At 42.6% G+C, this 21,264-nt stretch overlaps 1 protein-coding gene across 1 annotated transcript in view; it reads right to left on the bottom strand.

Annotated features, from left to right (window-relative positions):
* Window positions 1–20,334: 20,334 nt before the first annotated feature.
* Window positions 20,335–21,264, bottom strand: part of SBNO1 (strawberry notch homolog 1) — a gene marked incomplete in the record, with an annotated part of 3,303,179 nt that continues 3,302,249 nt past the window's right edge. Inside the window, 1 exon segment of the mRNA XM_044068578.1 lies at window positions 20,335–21,264. This exon segment is cut by the window's right edge and continues 412 nt beyond it.

Here is a 21,264-nt window from a genome sequence, read left to right as displayed (position 1 = left end):
AGGTGCTGCCAGGCGAGAATGTACTGGCAGCTGAAAAGGCAGGTCATTGGGTCTGCTTACGAAAGGACTGACCCCTGCCCTCACCAGAAGTCTGAGCAGGTGAACTCCTGTCCTAGGCCTAAAGAACCTTGAGCTCTGCTTCTACCACGTCTAGACCTACCCCTAGACTGGGAATCATAAGCAGGATAAGTCCACCCCTTAGTAGGCCAATTTCTACTAAACTTGGAGGCTGCACCTGCCAAAATCCTTAACAGTTTGCATAGACTTAGCCTTGTCCTCCATTTTCTTTAAAACTGCTTCCACAGGCGAACCAAACAACACATCAGACTGTAAAGGAGCATCCAAAATCCTTGTCTTAACATGCTCAGCTAAGTTCTGATCCCTCAACCAGGCGTGCCTACGAAGAACAGAACCAGTGGCAGCCACCCTCGAGGAGGCCTGCACAGCATCAAAACCACACTGCAAGGAATGCTTACCCACCTGTTCAGAAACATGAACTAAATCCTGCAATTCTTTACACTCAATACCTTCAGCCAGAGCATCCACCTTAGACTTCAATTGTGAAAGGAGATAATTCTGATATTTTAACATATGAAACTGACAATTCAACGCCCTCATGGCTAAAGTGGAAGAAGTATACACTTTCTTTCCCCATCTATCCAAAGCCCTTGCCTCTTTATCAGGAGGAACAGGATTTTTAACCACAGAAGCCTTCACACCTTTAGGCCCCTGAGAGACAGTTTCTGGGTCTGCCCTAGGACTCTGAAAAAGATACTTATGGGCTTCAGGCACCCTATAGTACCTATCCGGTTTAACTGGGGCAGGAGGCAAAGAGTCAAGGTTCAGGGAAGCCTCTGCAAAAACATCTTCTACCACATTCAGAACAGGAGGTATAGCTAAAGGCCTATGCTGGGGTAAAAACAAGAATTCTCTAAGCCTCTTCCTGGAATCAGAGAAATCTTGACCTTCCCATTTAAAATGCTCCCTCATGGAATGCAGAGTCTCTGAAAATGAAAAATCCTCAGGAGGCGAAGCTGAAGGAGTAGAATCATCCACATCAGAATCAGAATAAGGAGGATACTCCTGCAAGTCTTCAGCCGAAGACTCAGAAGCCTCCGAACATTGCTCAAAACTCTCAAACTCAGGTTCCACCCTAGGCCTCTTATCAGGATTATGATTAGAACCTCTAATCATTGTAATCAAATCCTCTGCCATTTTTAGCATATGCTTCTTAGGCAAAGACCCTGAAACACTCGGAGAAACCCCACGAAGCTAAAGCAGGCCTGCCTCTTAAAGAAGCCTTAGAAACAGAAGGCGAGGCCCTAACCACCTTAGGAAGAGAGGGAAGAACAGCCACCTGAGAAGCCCCTTCAGGCTGGCCTACTTCCTGAGATACATCCTGTAACAGTAAAGTTTCTCCCTGAGACTCCAAAGAAACTCCTGGCAGAACCTCCGGCTCCACTGAGCCTTCTAAAGAACCGGCGTCCGGGACTGTCGGTTCTTCCACTCTAGGCTTCCCTGCTTTGTCCTTGCGCTTTTGGCTGAAGCGGGCCGGAGCATCCGGCGGCATTTTATAATTACAACGCTTCCCAAACACTAACCTGGCACAGTCTAACCTTCTCTTAATAGTGCGTTTGTTAAACCTAGCACAAGAGCGGCATCCAACAACGTCGTGCTCAGGCCCTAAACAAGGTATACACAAAGTATGGTAATCCCTATGAGGTATCTGTTTCCCACAAGAAATACAGTTATTCACTTTTTCTGACATCCGGTTAAATACTGAGGCAAGAAAAAAACAAAATATTCCCCAACGGGGTACTTAGCCCACTTTGATTCGGTCTGAAACTCTGACTTCAGAAACTTTCAGAACGCCAACCTGCACTCGCAAAAACTGCTTCTGCATCGGACCATGCGGCAAAAAAGACTGAGGATATGACGTCGGTCATGCGCATTAGTACCCTGACGTACTGACGTCAGTCTAATGCGCCGTGACCGACGTCAGCCATATACTTTGGTATTCGGGCCGACTGGACAGCGGACTACCCAATAGTTAGGACTGCAGCAATGTGGAATGAAGAACATCAAACATTATGAGTCTCAGGCACTCGTATATACTTTTGCTAGGAAATCAGGACTCCATACTATTCTCACGGAAATATTTCACTTTGGCTAAAGTCTCAGATTTTCTTCCAGAACAGTTTCTTTTTCTAAGAAACACTTCCTCAACATCAGAATTGTTCAGCTTGAGAATTTGCTGAAGATAAATACTTTCCCTCCATTCCCAGCTCTTCTGTCTAAGAAACAGTATCAAAATGTGAGGGAAATCTTTTTCTAACTGCAGCCAGTGAATAAGGGTATTTAAAACATTAAAATAAAATGAAAAAGAAATCCCTTCGCAAATCACACCACAGGAGAAAAAAAAAATCAATGTTTTGTTCTCTTTTCTTGAAAGACTCCATAGATAAAGACTGACCGATGGCAGGAGCACTACCTCAGGAATCAGGCCCCCTAATCAGCTGTGCAGTAATCCTTCCAACACAGACAAGAGTGGTTCTCCCCTGCCCGGAAAGGACAACCCTACAGCCATATAGGCCAAGTCCAACTCCTGGTCCTTAGTGGCTTGTTGAGGAACCATAGGGACAGAGACAATGATGCGTGGTCGGATGAACCAATTTCAACAGCAGTAGTCACCCACTGGTGGATGAAGCAGTGAAGGCGACTGCCCGATACCTAAAAACTCCACAGAAATTTTCTTTTTCTTGCAGACGAGAGATCAAAAATAACCAAGATGAATGGCAAATGTTCCAGGGTTTCAAAGAAAAAGAAACCTGACAGATGAGTAGCAAGCCCTGTGCGAGTATGTATATCTCCTAACAGAAAGGTAATGATTTGAGGTAGAAACAAATGACAATCCCCAAAAGCACAATGTCCTGGTTATTGCACACTAATTCTACATAAGTCAAAATCAGAGCTTTTAAACATTTTTTTCACACAAGCATTCATAGGTTAAAAATACCCTCACAACTCATGACAGTCCATATAAATTACTTTTCCTAGCATAAAAATGAATAAATTCACAACCCCCCCCCCCCCAAAAAAAATAAACAAGTTTTTCCTCACAAAAATGAAAAAGTAGAAGGCTTTCCCCATTAGGGTACTTCTGCCCAGCCTTGAAGGATTGCTTGCCAACCGGCAGTTCCATTAAGCCCCATAGAGGGAATGCACTTAAACAACAAAAATGCATTCTTATTTTTATTTTACATTTGTTTACCGGGAAATTCCGACTGGAACAAGGTCCATTTACAGCAAAGGCCTGGGGAGCTCCATAACACAACAGTACAAATACAACAAATGACAAAAAAAATTCTGTATAGAGGCATATATACAATCAAAGCTCCATGTCTTTATATGACAACACAATCCATGAATGACAGAAAATTTCTATACAGTGGCATATATACACTCGAGTTTTTACCTTAGTTTGATTTGAGCAAGCCTGGTGTATAGATAGCATAGCATAACTCTGAATTCCCTGTTGGTAGTACAAAGCATAAAAATGAAGGAATGGAATCTGGAAAATAATGCTATTCGGGAGATATGTCACAGCGTGAGAAACAGTTTGTAGGATAGTAGTTCCTGATAGGGAGCATTTGAGTAGTACAGAATAGCTGAGGTAAGCAGTGAGGAGATGAGGTGTGGCAAGTTAGGAGGAGAGCAGAAAAGATTGTGTGTGATACAGGGACAGAGCCATGATTGCAAGAGGTGTGACTTTAGTGATGTCTTGAAAAGTGAGATGGATGGTGCAGAGGAGATACTTTGGGGGAGGTTATTCCATTCCCTAGCAATGGTGTGGGAGAACAGACTCTTCCCTGCAGTGTTACTGGCATTGGTTATGCAGAGCAGGGTTTTGTTGGATGAGTGTAGAGGGCGATTTGCAGAATATTGGTTTAGTAGTTGGTTTAGGGCTGGGGTTTTCTGAGGGTTCCTTATGTTGAAGGGGAGGACTAATTGGTGACAGCTAATTAGCTGAGGGAGTTCTAACCACTGTAGTTGCTTCAGGGCAAGACAGTGATGACTTCTAAAAGTGGAGCTGTTTGCGAATTTTGCAATTTTATTGTAACATGACTCTAGTTTGTTTAGGTAAAAAAGCTCTGAAGCTTTTGCGCAGCCCTCTAGATTGCATGAAAGGTACCATGAAGCTGTAAAAGCTGGCCTTTGGTCATATCCTTGGAAGGATATAACGCACATATCTTAGGCTACTGCAACTGTAATCTAATATTACACATCAAAGAAAATTAGTTTTGCAAGTAAACTTGCCATAACGATAGATGTTACAGGTTAATACTGCAGTAGCCTAAGCTAAATGGGACATCTTGCCATGGATCTAACCCAACTGGTCAGCTACCAAAACTTTAGGGCATCTTCCACACACACTTGCCACTGCCCTGTATGAGGGAAGCAGAACAAAATCAGTATCTATGGCATCACAATTTCAGAACTTTCTTGCCTATGGAAAAGGTGGACAAGCTAGGATCCTGCCAAATAATATCCATGCTAAAAAAAATCTCACACCTTGGCATAAATGTAGCAAAACTTGGCTATTGCAGCAGTGATCTATATGAACATCTACTGCTATGTTTACATATACAACTGTGCTATGTTCATCACTAGATCACTGTTTCAGCACACTAAGCTATACGAGACGAATACCAGACTCTAGAGAGCAAGGGAGGAAGAAAAAGATGGATCAAAGTCCAGGAGGCCCTGGAGAATAATCCTAGAAAAGGCTGGTCTACATCTACAGAAAGCCTGGATAATAATACTAGAAAAGGCTGTTCTAGATCTAGAGAAAGAATCAAGTTTGCAGTAATTGTAAAGAGAGATACAGATGACCAAGCTGTTGTATATTTCTACAGTCCACCCCCATCTAAAAAGGTCACAGTGTTGTCAAAGCCCTGGTTGAATCAGCCCTGCGTTTGCATGCATGGGATTTGTTGTGGCGAGATTAAAAAAACAATAGCATGAGACAACCATAAATTGTTTTCTTTCCCTCACAGGAGACAAAAAGGCTGATTAGCACTCGCAAAGATGTTTGTCCTGTCAATGTATTGTCTGAGTTAATTATAGAAATCCTGAGTATGACATTGTTTCTCCCTTATTTTCAAGTTCTGTTAAGAGAGCAGTGAGATGAATAGCTTGGTTAATTAATGTACAGTTTGAAACAACCTTATGCAAAAAGGAAGAATTTATTGACAAAGTTACCCTGCATTTTGAATAAATGGGATAGAGAAGACTCACCAAAAGAGCTTGTTGCTCAAATACTCTTCTTGCAGAAATCACAGCAATCAGAAAACTTTTTTCCACAAAAGAACTTCAAATCAGATTAATGCGAATGCTCCAAATGAAATGATGGAAATGTTTCCAACCAAAATAAATATCCCAATAAGGAGCCATCAGTGTTCCAAGCTAGGTGGATACATAAAACTCCTTTCAAAAAACTACATTTGTGGTAGGCTAGAAAGGGGGGGGGGTCTAAGGGCAGACAAGCAATTATATCCGAGAGATGAATGATGATAGACGAGGAAAAGAGGCCAAAGGTTAATGCGCACATATTGTAGAACCACAGGCATCTGGGCCAGTCTTGGAATGGCATCAACTGGAAAAATGTTCCTCTTACCCCTATATGGCTCATTAGTAGTGGGTTTCTTTGCTTCCTTTAACTGATGCACTTCCTCAGAAAAATGGTATCCAACAGGTCTCAAAAGTCTACTGTCCAGGCAATCAACCAAAGAAGCTGGAGTTGGGGTGTATCATGCTGTCATGTGCAAGTCCATTCTTTGAGGAAGCTTATGGTAACTACCCATTGACATTTTCAAAAGGGAAACCACCACTGTTGCTTGAGCCAGAAGAGTCCTCTCGAATTTTTAGAAAAACCCTTGTTAGAGGAAAGTGTAAAAAGCATACAGGAACATTTCGATGGGAATGAAAACAGCCAGGCCTGAGAGCAAAAGTTCCTGGTGCAGAATTTCTGTCTGTTCTGGCTGGAGACAAACAGATTTAGTTGAGAATTTTGGCACAAATGGAAGGATTCCTTGAAAACCCTTGGGTTCAACTTCCATATGTAGGAGTCTGTCCTGGTCCTAACTCAGCATGCCTGCAACACTGTTTCATAGGAGATTACTAGGTTAATTGCTTAAGGGCCCTTACAAGCCTAGCCAATATAATCTAATTTTACCCAATATATGGGCCCTAGGGGCAAGAGGATGACATGGATGTGTACCTGTGCACTGAGTATCTTAAAGATTTCCCTCTCCATAAGGGAGATAGGCACTACCCCAGGTATGAATTTGCAATTCTCACCCACTGATCCAAACTGTGTTTGAAGAGGCCCAGGGGAGGGCTCTGCTTAATGTGAATAGGAAGCCTGTTCCAAAGAACGGACAATCTCCGAGACAGATCTCTCTCTCCAGCATGTTTTGTGTCGTTGACTAAGTTTAGATCTCTAGATCGGGTGACCCTTGTGCTTTTTGACTTGTGGATGTACAACAGTTTCATCAGGGCTAGATTTGTGAGTATCTTGTAGGTCGAGCACAGGTCACCCCTTAATAGTCAGTAGGAGACAAAGTAAAAGGAGAGGGCTTTTAGTGTATCCACACAGTTCATGTTGTTTACACACTATTTTCTTTGTGAGAAACATTTGAGGTCACTCCAGCTGTTGTATGTGCCTAGTCAAATACATGCCAAATGGGGTACTGTACCTGATTGAATGCAAGTAATCTGAAATAGGGGTTGGACCTCATTACCCCTTTTAGGTACCACATCAATATAGTGTTGTGCAAGTCTGGAGTTGATAGCTCAGAGGTTTGAAAACATTTCAGACATCTCTTTACATTTATGTTCCTTAAGTTGTCTTGCTTAGTTCAGGGGTCCTGTACATTTTCCTTAGGCACAGCTCTTCCAAATAAAGGTCTGTACACTGAGTATGGTTTGGAAACATACTTCTGAATTTGTCACAAACAGTCTGGCCAAAGGAATGACGAGAATAGCAAAGGCCATGAAACCTAACATACTAACAAATTTCCATTGAAATGCATGTATGTGATTAGAAAATCTCAGAAATTGTTGCCAGTAACATTCCCCTTTGTCCAGAGGAAGGAAAACTATTGCAAGACATATGACTAGAATACATTCCAGAAAAAAAAAAATACATTGAGACACGATTTTTCCATGCTCACCTGAAATTCCAGGCTAAGAAACAGAACTTTTACCCAAGCCAGAGAATCTCTGAAATAAACTGCAAAAATAAGCCAGGCATCGAAATATGGAAAAAAAAAGTGATGGCCCTACCACCTTTAATGGACTATTACAAGAGGCAGGCCTTTGTAAGCACTCACTGATGCCGAAATACCCCAGGAAAAGCCAAAAAAACTGAAAATATAAACCAGCACAGAAAAAGGAAAGAAAAACTGTCTGAAAACTTGGATGCGAATTATTAGAAATATCTATGGTTGGACTCCAGCTCCCTTCCCTTTTGTCTATACGAAAGATTCTTGAATAAAACTTACTCATTCCCTGTTAAAAATCGGGACTACAGCTTCTATCACCCCTTGAGATAGCAGCTGACCTAGGATGGTAGGGAAGTTTGACTGCATGGATGCAGAGGAATGCCTTGAAGAGGAGAAAGGTCAATCCACTGCCAACTGTAGTCCTTTTAATGATTCTCAGTACCAAATTCTGAAGTTATCTGGTTCCACAGTTTTAAGAAAGCTTTACTGGACTGCCAGGCTGTGAAGGGGAAAAGCACATGGTCAGTATGATTAGACAGTCTTACCTCTAGGGGAGTCCCTTCTATCTACTAGCAACTCCCTGCCATTGCTTACAGAAATTTTATTCGCCTTGCTAAGAATGCTTAATTTGATTCAAGACTGGCAGAAAACCTTCAATTGTATTTTGATAGCAGGGTAGAAAAAGAATAATTTTTAGGCGCACAAAGTACCTCAGCAGGGGAAGAGCAAACCACCACCTCCTCCTTATCCAAGGTGGTGTTCAGTATCTCATTTATGAGATGACTGGTAGATTCTGTTAAAATAGCCAAGTAACTTATCAACACTGACCCCAATTATCAGCTGTTAAAAAACTATCTTGGGTCTCCTAACTAAACCCGGCAAGAGTGGCTGTCAAACAAAGAAGGGTAGCTAAACAGCTGAAGAGAGCAAGCCTGCCTCCCAGGCCTTAGTGGCTTTTAAAGGACCACACCAGAGGGACACAGATGTGAACAATGGGCAAAGGAACGATGGATAGCTACAGTGGTGTCACTCAGCAGCTGAAGTGAAGGGGAAACCAGAGTAAAGACTGAAACCTCCCCACCGTACCCCAGACATTACTCTTCTGGCTGCCTAGGTAGGGAACTGACTTACCAAGACCCAAGGTCCACGTCTTGGCCGCAAAAGATGCCTGACAAGTGAATAGCCTTAAAGAGTTGATCTTACTTCCCAATAGGAAAGTTAATCAGAGGAAAAATCTTTTGGTCACAACCAAACACACTGGCCCCTCAGCTTTTGGCACCCTCTTTTGAGAGAAAATTTTTTTTTTAAACAGAAAAAAGTAATTTACAAAGGAAATTCCTACAGACAACCATGAATATATGTCGACCACTAAGTGTGTGTGTGATAAGTGGACAGCAGACCTGGAAGTGTTGGTCTTACCTCCCAAGAGAAAATTTAGTGACAACCACAAAACAGTGTCCCCAGCCTCTAGCACTCAATTTTTTATCTTTTTCTTTTTTTAACAAGAAGCTTTTTTTTCATCACTTATGACGTAAGCAAACATGTTTATAAAAATAAAAACAAACCATGCTGACATTTTCAGTTACAACCATTATACATTACTTATAATCTATTCAAACATGACATAGCTTATTCAATTCCTGCCTTTCAACATTATTCTGCATGTATTACTCCCACAATTCCTATTTTTTCTAAGCAATTTGCTTCTACCCTTTTTAAAGGTTCCCACTTCCAGTTGTTTTATTCCTGCTACTATATTCACTATTTCTAGCACAGTTGGTTTAGACATGGATTTCCATTTTTTATTAATTGCTTTTTTGGCAGCTACTAGAATTTAACTCAGCAAGGCCTTACTATGCCTAAGCAATTCAGATTCTGTATCACAGCAAAAAAAAAAATAAATAAATCATTCCCCCAGTTACAACCATTTGCTCAACCAAGCCTCCGGCATTCAATTTTGATAAGAGAAGTAGCACTTTCTTTTATTTAAAAAAAAAAAAAAGTTATGTCTTACCACAACGGTCCATCTGTGTTGTTGATCTTCACTAATCCGCGACTGTGGGCTTGGAACAGACTCAGACATTTTTCCAGCTCACGCCTAAAAAATTCTTGAGCTAGGCTCTACCCATAATGCTCCTGACTAAATTACCTCAGATTGAGTTTGCCTATAATAGTGACAGACAAGAAGTAATAAATAAGAGAACATATCTGTGTCCCTATTATGAAGCCAGTCTTTGGGAATATTTGGTCCACTAAGAGTCTTAGGTAGGGGGAAGGAGGGGGGAATTGTCAAGGATTAGTGGTCAACAACACAGATGGAACGTTATGGTAAGACAGAACTTCATTATCTGATATCAATCTTCATGTAATCCTTGACTGTAGAACAGAGTCCCAAGCTACCTGAATCTTGGGAGGTCTCATAAAAGAATATTCCTGAGCACCATCGAACCGAATGATGCACATCCCCTAGAGACCTGGTCCAGTCTGTAATGACTAATAAAAGTATGAGGAGATGCCCATGTAGCTGCTGCACAAATATCTAAAGAAGCTCTAGCATGAAAAACTGCGAACGTTGCTACAGCTGTAGTTGAATGGGCTTTCACAGGACGTGATGGATGAAGTCCCTTTGAGTGATAAATAAAGATGATACAATCCCTCAGCCATTTAGCTATAACCTTAGAAACTGGGTTCCCTAAGGAAAGTGAGGAAAAGGCAACTAACAGTTGATTGGAATTTCTGATGTCCTTTGTTCTCTGAAGGTAAAAAATTAATTGCCTGTGGATAACTAATAAGTGCAGACAGTACTCTCCTTTATTACAGAAATTAGGGAAAAAGACTGGTAGATGTAAGGTTTGACCGATATTTGATTCTGAAACAACCTTCAGCAGAAAAGATGGCCTTGTCCTGAGGGAGACCCTGTCCTTATGAAATATTAAATTGGGGGACCTACAGGACAAGGCTTGAATTTCTGACATTCTTCTGGCTGAATTAATAGCTATCAAAAACAAAGTTTTCCAGGTTAAAACCTTTAAATTACAAGTTGCTGAAGGTTCAAAAGGGGATGAAATGAGAGACTGTAGGACCAAGGGTAAATCCCATTGAGCAATGGCCTCTTTAAATGGAGGTCTGAGCATTAAGGTTCTTTTCAAAAAGGCCTTACAAAGCTTATGAGACATAAGTGAAGGACCATCAAAACCAACATAAAAATTAGATATTGCAGTAAGATGTACTTGAATGGTGGAAGCTGAAGAGCCAGACTGGCAAAGAAAGGCTAGAAAATCTAAAACTTTATCCACAGGTGCTGCGTAGGGATTGATATTACTGTCAAGTGACCATCTAGCAAATTTTATCCATTTGTTATGGTACAGCTTTCCAGCTGAAGGGTTGTGGTGGGTCAAAATGATTTGTCGGACCGGGGAATTAAGACAGGAATGCCTGGCAATCATTGGAATTGGAGAAGTCATGCAGTGAGCTTGAAATGCTGGAGATTTGGATGAACCTTTCCTTCTGGGAGAGATAATAGGTCTGGAACTTTGTCCAGAATCCACGGTTTCCAAAGCAGGTGAGGCCAAATGAAGGGAAACCATACTTCTTGAGGCCAGAACGGACCAATGAGGATTATCTTGTTCTTTGACCTCTTGGCTTTCTTTAGAAACTTACATATCAGAGGAGTTGGGGGAAAGGCTTACAGAAGACCGGAGGGGGGGGCTAGTCATGGAAAAGAGAGTCTCTGGATGACTTCCCTGGAGGGGGGATTAGGGCAAAGTAACTGCTGCACTTGTTTAGAGGGGGCGCAAATAGACCAGAGCAATGTTGACCCCAGTAGCAGAATATCTTTTCTGCCACTACTGGATTGAGAGACCACTCGTGAGGCATTAGGATACTTCTGCCCAATGTGTCCGCAATCACTTTGGAGCTCCCCGGAATGTGCACTGCTGTCAGACAGCAGTTGGAAAAAATCGCCCATTGCCATGCTCTGAGGGCTTCTTGACAAAGCGGGTAAGACTTGGTTCACCCTTGTTTGTTGATGTACTAGACTACTGACATGTCTGTCTGTATTGCCACTGTTCTAAAGTGGAGGGTATCTTGAAATGCTCGCAACTCTAAGAGCACCTCCCTCATCTGTAGAACATTGATATGCAAACTGACCTCCATCTGGGACCAAGTGCCTTGGACTGTCCTTCCCAGGTAATGCCCCCCACCATCTGGGAAGCATCCATGGTCACTATGGCTTGGGGCTGAGGTAGGACAAAGGGACGGCCCAAAATTTTGTGGGAAATGAGCCACAAAGACAAGTTTTACTTAGAAAGATTGATGATCAAAATCTGATGAGACATTGGTTGGTTTAATAATGACTACTGGGAGGCCAGAAGCCATTGAAAAATCTGTATGTGATATCTGGCCATGGGAACCAGGGTAACAGAGGCTGCCATTTCTCTAGAGCCTGCAGGATGAGTCTTACTGGAACACTTCTGTTCTGAATGATGTGGTTTACTTGATCTGATCCTCTGGAGCCTTTCTAATGGGAGTGATGCAAATCCCATGACTGTGTCTAATACAGCTCCAATGAATTCCAGCTGTGTGGGTTCTACATGGGCTTTTTCATAATGCATTGTGATTCCTAAGGTGGTGCAAAGATGAAAGGTATAATCTCTTGCCTTTACGAGTTGACGCTTGGTGGTAGTGGTAAGGAGTCAGTCATCGAGATATGGAAATATTTAGAACCCTGGCAGTCTGAAATGCGCTGCTACCACTGCCATGCATTTGGTAAACACCCTGGGGACTGTAGTGAGGCCAAAGGGCAGTACCCTGAACTAATGGTGACTGTCGCCCAGCTGGAAGCACTGGAATCTTCTGCAGCACTTGTCCATTTTTATATGGTAATACGCATCCTTAAGATCTACTGAGCACACTTAGTTGTCTTATTCCAAAAATGTAAGTATTGACTGCACAGAGACCATCTGGAATTTGGTTTGTTGAACTGATTTGTTCAGCTGGCTGAGATCCAAAATGGGTCTCCAGTCCCCTGCTTTTTTGGGCATAAAAAGAACCTTGAGTAGATTCCAGATCCTCTCTGGTCTGATGGGACTGATTGGATGACTCTTTCTTGGTCTCAAAAAGGGACTTGGTGGGCGGTCAGAAAATGGTCCCACTGATGGAAAATAAGAGCTCCTTGGTAATGTAGTAGGCTGTCTACTTTTGTACCGAAGCTTCAGATGTCTGCACCAAAGTCCGAGTCGAAGTAAAGTCATTTTTACCTATCGGTGTTGAAGAGGCAGTCAAAACCAAAGGAGGTCTGGTCAATTTTGCAGGTGGTTCCAAGGAACTTGAAGGAACCGAATGTGATTGTTTGTTTTTTTTTTTTTTTTTTTTTGGATGAAGAATTTTGTTTTGGATGATGAACAGGAAGAGCTGGATTCAACCTTGGGACCAGATATTGCCTCTTCAAAATCAGCCTTCAGTAGTCCCTTTAAAATAAGCTTGTTTCTCCCCTCTGTCAAAGTTCAAGTGGAGAAACCATGACAAATAGCACAATCCTGCTGGACCTAGACAGTAAACACAAGAGGTGTGTCCATCCAAGTTAGGCATTTTCCTATCACATTTTTGGCACCTCTTAAAACCAGAGGTGCCCTTAGTTGACTTATCGGCCATAGTCAAAAAAACAGGGGCGTAAGCCACACTGCCACACAGAAAATAGTGTCTCTTTTTTTAGTTTTTTTTTTTTGGAAAGGACAAGAGAACAAAAATAGCAACAATGGTAATAGAGGATACCCCTGTGGTAAAGAAAGCAAGGAAAGAAAGTACTGGCAATGGTACATTCGATTACCTGATGGCAGAAAGTGAATTAAGGGGAAGAAAACAGTCACACACTAAATATAATGGAGGAGCGGGTAGAAATACAGAAAAATTATATAATTATACAAAGATAAGGACAAAAAATGAAAGAAACTCACAATAATATACTGTCAAGGCTCAAGAGATTGGTTGAACACTTCTGACACCACGAAGCAGCAAACAAGATCTGAGGTAATTTCGTGAGGAGAATTATGGGTGGAGCCTATCACAAGAGTTTTGGGAGGTGCAAACTGGAAAAAACGGCTGAGTCAGTCCCGAGGCTCGGAACCGAGCCCAGAGTCAAGAATTAAGTGAAGTTTGACATCAGAAGTAATTTTTAACAAGGGAATCCCAAAAGGGAACCAGGACACACTGACTATGGTAAAAGGTGTTGACAAATGGATAATGGAGTCAGCAAGAGTGGATCTCACCTACTATTTTTTAGCAAGAGCCAAACATCCTAGCCAGTAATGACATGTTTTGACCAAAAGAGCACTTTTCCTTACAAAAAAATTCTGAATAAGAATAGAATCCCCACAAGGACCATCTGAGTACAGAAAAAGTACAGCTGTGTACACTTACAATAAATGTAGATGTTCTAGTGTATTCATTTTTGCAGTTCTGACCTGTGGGATTTCCCGCTGTGGAAGCCCTTGGCCGGCTGGACTACCAGAGTAAAAATCTCCCGCCTCCAAAGTCTGGCAACTCCCTCCCATGACATCAGTACACTTGGATATAAAGGGAGCCAGCCAATGCCATAACATAATTTTTTTCTTGCCCCTTAGAAGATAGGTGCCCCCTGGATGAACTATAAGCCAGAGTTAAAAGTAGAAAAATGGCCCTGCAGGGTAAACACCCAGGCAGTCCTCTGGTTAGTGAAGAAAACAGAAGCAGACTACTACTGCAGGCAAAAGGGGGAAGGAGGGAGGGAAAGAAGACTGCAACAGTGAATACACTACATCTACATTTATGGTAAGCACACACAACTGTACTATGTTCACTGCTGCAGTCCTGACTAGTGAAATGATTCCCAAAGCTGAGATTACAGTGGAAGGTAGATTATGCAGAAGAGAGGACACCCTGCAAGATGGCAGTGATACATCCTGATCTACACCTAGACAAGGATAAGTGGTAGTGTTTGGTAAAGGTATGCACAGATGACCAGGTAGCAGCTTCCAAAATGTCTCTGGTAGGTACTCTTTTCAGGAAGGCAGCAGGGGTAGATGTAGCCCTAATAGAGTGAGTCCTTATAGTTTCAGGAGTTTTTTTTACCATGATGGCTGTAACAAAAGGAAATACAGTGACAGATCCACTTGGAGATATCTGTTTGGAGACTGGTTTCCCTTCAGAGCCAATGACAAAGGACACAGAGTGTTGGTCTGATTTTTCTGAAAGATTTAGTTCTGTCAAGATAGTGATGAAGTTGTCTGTGCACATCCAAAAAGTGAAGAATTATTTCCACTTGGTTCTGAGGCTTGGGAAATAAGGTGGGCAAGTGTATGGCTTGATTCAAGGATGTGTCTATAACCGCCTTGGACATAAAAGATGAATTATTCCTGAGTGATACTCTATCTCAGTGTAATATGAGAAATGGTTCCACTGCTATGAGAGTTTGCAGCTCAAAGACCCTTCACAGCTGAGGTGACAGCCAGTAAAAGGGCAGTCTTACAGGTTAAGAATTTTAAATCAGCAGAGGCTGCTGTTTCAAAGGGGGGAGTAACATCATTTTTTCTAGAACAAAATTGAGGTCCATGGATGTGTGGATTCTCTCTTTGGAGGTCTGATGTCAACCACTTGCCTAAGGAATTGTTTAATCTGGGGGTGGGAAAAGACAGGAGGAAGAGTAGGGATGTGGGCAGAAATGGCAGAGGCGTGACTTTTGATGGAAGAAAAGGATAGGCTTCTATCCACCAGGATAGCCAGGTAACATATTGGCTGAATTAGGATTAAAGCCTTGCTGCTGACACCAAATGGAGAATCATTTCCACTTGGCAGAGTATGATTTCCTAGTACTAGGTCTATTAGCCTATGAAAATGTTTTGAACTTGTCTGCTTAGGGTATATGCTCAGAGTAGTGCTCTGCGGAATTATCCAGGCTGAGAGTTTGAGAGTCTGTAGGTTGGCATGCACAAACCTCCCCTTTGTCCTGAGTCAGAAGGTCCACTCTGAGTTAACTGCCATGGATTTTTTTTTTTGGTTGCACTTAGGAGCAAAGGTTACGAGTGCTGCCTGGGCCAGTCTGGGGCTATCAGGATGATCATTGGGCCTTCTTCCTTGATTTTTAAGTGGACCTTGGAAAAAGAGGTAGGGGAGGAAACGCATAAAGGAAACAGGTGGCTCCAAAGGAAGGAGAAAGCATATTGTCCCGCCAGGCTGAGTTTAGTTTGCTCCCGGAACAGGGTTTTTCAGTTGAGCATTTTCTTTGGTGGCAAACAAAGTCCATCTTTGGTGATCCCCATTTCTGGACTACACTGAGAAATGTTTCCTGATGCAGATCACACTTGTGGGGACTCATTAAGCTCCTGATGAGATGATCTGCTAGAGTGCTTTGAGTCTCTGGGAGGTGCCATGAGGTGCAACCACATAGAGTGAGCCGTCTCCCACACCTACATCACTAGTCAACAGAGAGGATAAGAGTGGGTGCCCCCTTGTTCGTGTCCCACATGCTGTGGTGGTGTCTGCTTTGACAAGCAGGACCCCTGGTTTCCACTGTTCTTTGAAAGCCACTAAGCCCTTTAGCACTGCCATCAGTTCCTTCCAATTCATGTGATTGTGTCTGAACTAATTTTCCCATCTGCCCTGGGATTGAAGGTGTTGGAAATGAGCCCCGCAGGTTGCCTCTGAAGCATGTGATTAAATGTTGGCCCTGAGGGATGAACCTGAACAGGATAACCAGGTTCTGGGCACATGCCTGTGTCCACCATGCAAATTCCTCCTTGAGACAAGGGATCAGCTGAATTTCTGTCTCAAGGGACTATGGGTGCTGGCACCAAAGATTCCTGACATACCACTGGAGCTTCCTCATGTGTAGCCTGGCCAGAGGGATCAAGAGAATGCAAGAGGCCATGCAGCTCAATGTTCTGAGGAATGCTCTGGCTGACAAGCATTGCTTCTGCATAATGCTGGGAAGTACTGAGTCAAGGAGTTGCCCGTTTCTGGAGGGAGGAAGGCCTTTTGAAGAGAAAAATCCAGAACAGCCACCAGGAAAACTATCCTGGTGGATGGGTCTGTGTTGGATTTGTGAGGATTTATGGTGAACCCCAAGGAGGTGAAGAGGGACTGAGTGAAGGGCAGATTACTTCAGGAGCTGTAACCAACTTGTGGCTTGAATGAGGCAGTCTACATATGAGTAAATTTGGATCCCTCTTGTTCTGCACAAGGCAATCACAGGAACTAAACACTTAGACCCTGGGACCAGCAGACAAGGCAAGGGGTAGTGCAGAGAATTGAAGTGACTGGTACCTGCGCTGAAACGAAGAAAACTTCTGCAAGATTCCTTTATATAGGAACATACAAGTAATCATCTTTTAGGTCTAAGGTGACCAGTAAGGCCTGCTGGGCTATCACAGGAAGAAGTTTCTGAAGAGTCAACATTCTGAATTTTGGTACCAGCACGGACTGATTGAGGGTGGACAGGTCCAAAACAGGGCACCAAGAGCATTCCTTCCTGGGAACCAGGAATAGCCTGGAGTAGAACACTTTCCCTATTTGACAATCTTTTTACTGGTTCTACTATGCCCTGTGAGTATATGTTGTGAATCTAAGAAAGGGCCTCTGCTCTTAGATTTTGTGAAACATCCAGGTAGCCTCAGTATATTAATGGCTCTTTGAAAGTGAGCTTTAACAGTCGGAGATAGCTTTCAGAACCCACTTGTCTGAAGTAATGAGGGGAGGGACCAGTTTTCTTTGAACAGGGATAGCCTTTCTATCTTTTCTGGAGAGGGTGGGGGGACGAGTAGGGGAAAAGAAGCGCCACTGCTGCTTTTTGCCAGGGCCATGTGGCCTAGAACTCTCTTGCTTGGGGGTTTCTAAGGACCATTGCCTGGGTCTTTGTGACTCCTGCTGCTGCCTTTCAGGTCTTCCCCCTCAGTGGTTTCATCTGGCCGCTTTTTGTTTGAACGGGAAAGGACCAGTGTTTAATGGGAAAATTCCTAATAAATCTGGGAGGCTTAACTTGGCGGGAGTCCTTGACAGTTTACCTAGACTTTGCTTTATCTTCCATCATTTCTAGCCCAGACTCAGCCTTTGGTGCAAAAGGAAGTCCTTATCCTGGGGTGGATCTAGAAGTCTGGATTTGAAATGGTCTGGCAGGGTCTGTTCCCTAGGCCAAGCATGCCTTCTAATGACAGAGCCAGATACAGCAGTGCGGTTAGCAACCTCCATAGCATCATAGCCACAGTGTAATGCGTGTGTAGCCACCTGGGAGTTGGAATGGCAAAGGTCCACCAATTTCTTAGAAATGTTCTTGTCCTGCAGGGAGGATATCTTTTGCTTTATTTTATCTAAAATACTTTATTGGTATTTTATCATATGAAACTGGCAGTTAAGGGCCCTCATGGTTAGGGCAACAGAAGTGTAGACTTTTTTACCAAATCTATCAAGGGTCCTGCTTTCTTTGTCAGTACGTAAAGGGCTCTTTGAAGAGCTGGCACTTGCTCCCTTGGGATCTGGAGTGACGTCAGGGTCAGCAGAGGGGTTTTTGAAGAGGTATTTGTGCGAGTCCAGCACCCTGCAAAACCTTGTGGGTATTCCTGTGCCTCTCAATGGAAATGCTCCCTTATGGCATGGAGCATTTCCCCAAAAGTGATGTCATCAGAAGGTGAAGCTGAAGGCAGATTCTCCTTAGAATCTGAATCTTCAAAAGAAGTAAGGAAGGGCCCCTCCTCAAAGACAGACTTCTCCTGGGCAGAATCGTCATCTGAATCAGGAGGTTCCGAGAAAACTTCAGGGATAGGATCCCTCTTCCTTTTCCCTGGGGAAGACCCCAAAGGGGTTTGCATAGCTCTGACTAAGGAGATAAGGTCCTCAGCTAACTGGATCAGGTCTTGCTGATAACCTGCAGAGTGGGAGCAGTTAGGCTTAAGCATAGGACCTGAAGTAGAACTCTTCTTTGAAGTAAGTTTTGGGCTTGGGTACGTCCTCAATCCTGACACCATTCATTTTGTAAGGCAGAACCGATGAAGGCTGATGCCTCAAAGGAATGTTGCCAGTACAAAATCGCTCACTGGAAGCAGAGGTTTGCTGACTGACTCAGGACCCGACCAATGAACAGAAAAGTCAAGGCTTGTGTAGAAGTTGAGGGACACGACAGCATGTCAAACTCCGTAAGGGTCTCTACAGAAGCCTGCGCCACCACCTCAGTCGCAGGAGGGGGCTGAAAAAGCACCTTACTTTTTCTCGGGGGTAATGAGCCTTGGGGGACTGGTAGACAATGAATGGCTGTTGTCCAAGGCCCTAAGCTTGGGTCTTTTTTCCTTATCCCTCTTACGCTTAGGGAGCTCAATTTCAGGATGATGCCATTGAAAGATGCAAAGAAGGCACACTAAGATACCTAGCTAAGATTATATCCCTATGCCTGATGGTCCCAGAATTGAAATGGGCGCAAAAATGGCAACTAGGGACATCGTGATCTGGGCCTAGACAGGTGACAACACATGAAAGTTTTGGTGCGGGATTTGCCCACCACAGAGGAGGCAACTGTTAACCTTATCTGTCAGCAACTGTTAACCTTATCTGTCAGGAGTTAAAACAAGAAAAAAATAGTTCCCTAATGGGGTACTTAGCTTCAGAAATCTGCTCTCCGATGTGGACCGACTGATGTACTGAAACACTACTTTGGGCTCTGATGGCAAGAAAAAACTGATGTCATGGTGTCGGCTGGCTCCCTTTATACCCAAGTGTACTGATGTCTGGGTAGGGAGTCCGCCAGCCTTTGGAGGGAAGTTTTTACTCTGATAGCCACACCAGCCAATGGCTTCCTCAGCAGGAAATCGCACATGTCAGGACTGCAACAGTGAAACACAAACAACATCGGTGACTAATAAGCAGTTAGAAGTTATAACTCTCAGTGAAACACTACAACAGAAGTCTTGAGGTAAAATTGTTTAATGATAACCCTCAAGACCCACTATTCCAAACCCCTAACAATACTTCAACAGAAAAGTCAAACTTTTTCTCACAAAATACAGATGTATGCAGGACATTTCCCTCAAAGAACCATCAGTGGAAATTTACTACACTGAGATTAAAACTTTTAGTACAAACCACTAAGAATATTGGTTAGAGTGTGTAAAATATTTAAGTTTCTGATAAAAAAGAACACTTTCCTTCTCAAATTAAAAGTGGAAAGGTAATCCCCAACAGGGAACTTATCTGCCCAGTCTTGATGAAGTTCTAGCCAATGGATGATAGTCCAAAGCCAGCAGTGCAACGCACTTTTTCCTGAAAGAAAGTTTTGAAATTTTGGCACCTTACTCACTCGTATCCTTCTTCCCTCACACAGATCAGTGGCTAGAAAACATGGAAGTGGCCTAAAGGTTTGGAAGCTGGCCAGCTGGTCGTACCCTTGGCAGAATCGCCCATATAGCTTAGGGTACTGCAACACTAATCTTATGATTAGCATCATCAACTAGACAAAGTACTGAAAAAATTACAGGAAATAAATACAATGAAGAAGCAAATACATTTCGGAAACAAAATCCAAGCTCAATCCTAACCAACTAAAAGAATGAAATCTCCACTACTTTCTTTATATAGCTACTCTTGATGAAGGATACTTGCAGCTTAAAAGGTGGACCCATCGTACTATCAAAGGAAAAATGTAAATCAGATCCAGAGACTGCAGGGGATGAATGGGAGAGACATGATGCCAATACACTGTACTGCTTGGGGGCAAGGAAAGGCATGGAGCTGAAGAGAAACGGGGGGATGAAAAATGGAAGGTAATTGGAATAGGGTGGTTTCAAGATAGACTTGGGAAACTATTAAAGACTATGCAAAGTACTGTTTGAAGCAACAGTATAGCATAGGCTATTAGTGAGGTTTGGTACAAATCAGTGAAAACAATGCAGTGCGCGCTGTAGCTGCATGCATGCTACAAAAAAACAAAACAAAACAAAAAGATCACAAGTAATTTGCTGGCATTTTCAAGAATGTGTGCAACTTACACAACTTTCAACATATACAAAGCTACTTATAAAAGTCATACCACTCATTACCATAATAACTTTATTTTTCATGTACAAGATTACCTCGAGTGCTTTTTGCACTTTTCCTCTTGCCAGGTTTAATTTTAATATACACAGCCTCAGTAGTACAACCTGTGCAAGCATTAACACAGTCCTGCACTGTTTTATAAACATCAATACGCAAAACAAAAAGTATTATACTGACTATACACATTTGTACATTACAACTTTAAACATCTCAAGATAAACTTCTCTATGATCTTACAGCTTTAACAGTAATCAGCATTAATGCAGACACTAAAAAAGCATTCGATAAGTCTCATGTTTTTGCCCTCATCTCTGACATTTTGTACTGTTTCACCTTAAAGTGACTGCAGCAAACTCGGAAGTGATGTCCTACACAACCAAACATGACAGGTTTACATGGCATACTGATCTCAAGATGCATTCTTCGGCTCTGACAGCCACACAATTATGGTCACCATTTTGGGAATGGCAGCTTGGCTTTCTGGTCACAGCTGCAGCAGATCAGGAACACAATTCTGATGAGACCTACATACTTAAGAATCAGAAACTTAACAGTATGTACTGCAACTTCAAGTTGAATCAAACTGACTCCTGTGTATAAATCTTACAAAAATGCAGAAAACACATTTTCATCATCTTCTTTCCAGTTTCCACTACCGAACACTGTGTCCTGCCCATGCATGGTTTTCAGATGTTAAGTGTTTAAATAAAGTGAGAAAAAATATGAATGCTTGAAGTATGACCTTGCAGAAACCATGCTTTCAAACTGCAAGTAGTTTTCCAGATGAAAAAATAACATGTGCATGATACATGCATTCAATATCTCCACTGCAGTATTACAAATGCTGCAGTCAATAAGACCCTGAGCATCACTGAACAAAGAGTAGAGCACTGCCAAGAGTATTCAAACACTTCAGAACATGATGTTA

The sequence above is a fragment of the Protopterus annectens genome, chromosome 4.part0, assembly GCF_019279795.1.
Source record: "Protopterus annectens isolate FY-2018-M chromosome 4.part0, PAN1.0, whole genome shotgun sequence".
Classification (NCBI taxonomy): domain Eukaryota; kingdom Metazoa; phylum Chordata; order Ceratodontiformes; family Protopteridae; genus Protopterus; species Protopterus annectens.
Note: the sequence above shows the minus strand (reverse complement) of the source record. Positions and strands in the feature narration are given on the sequence as shown.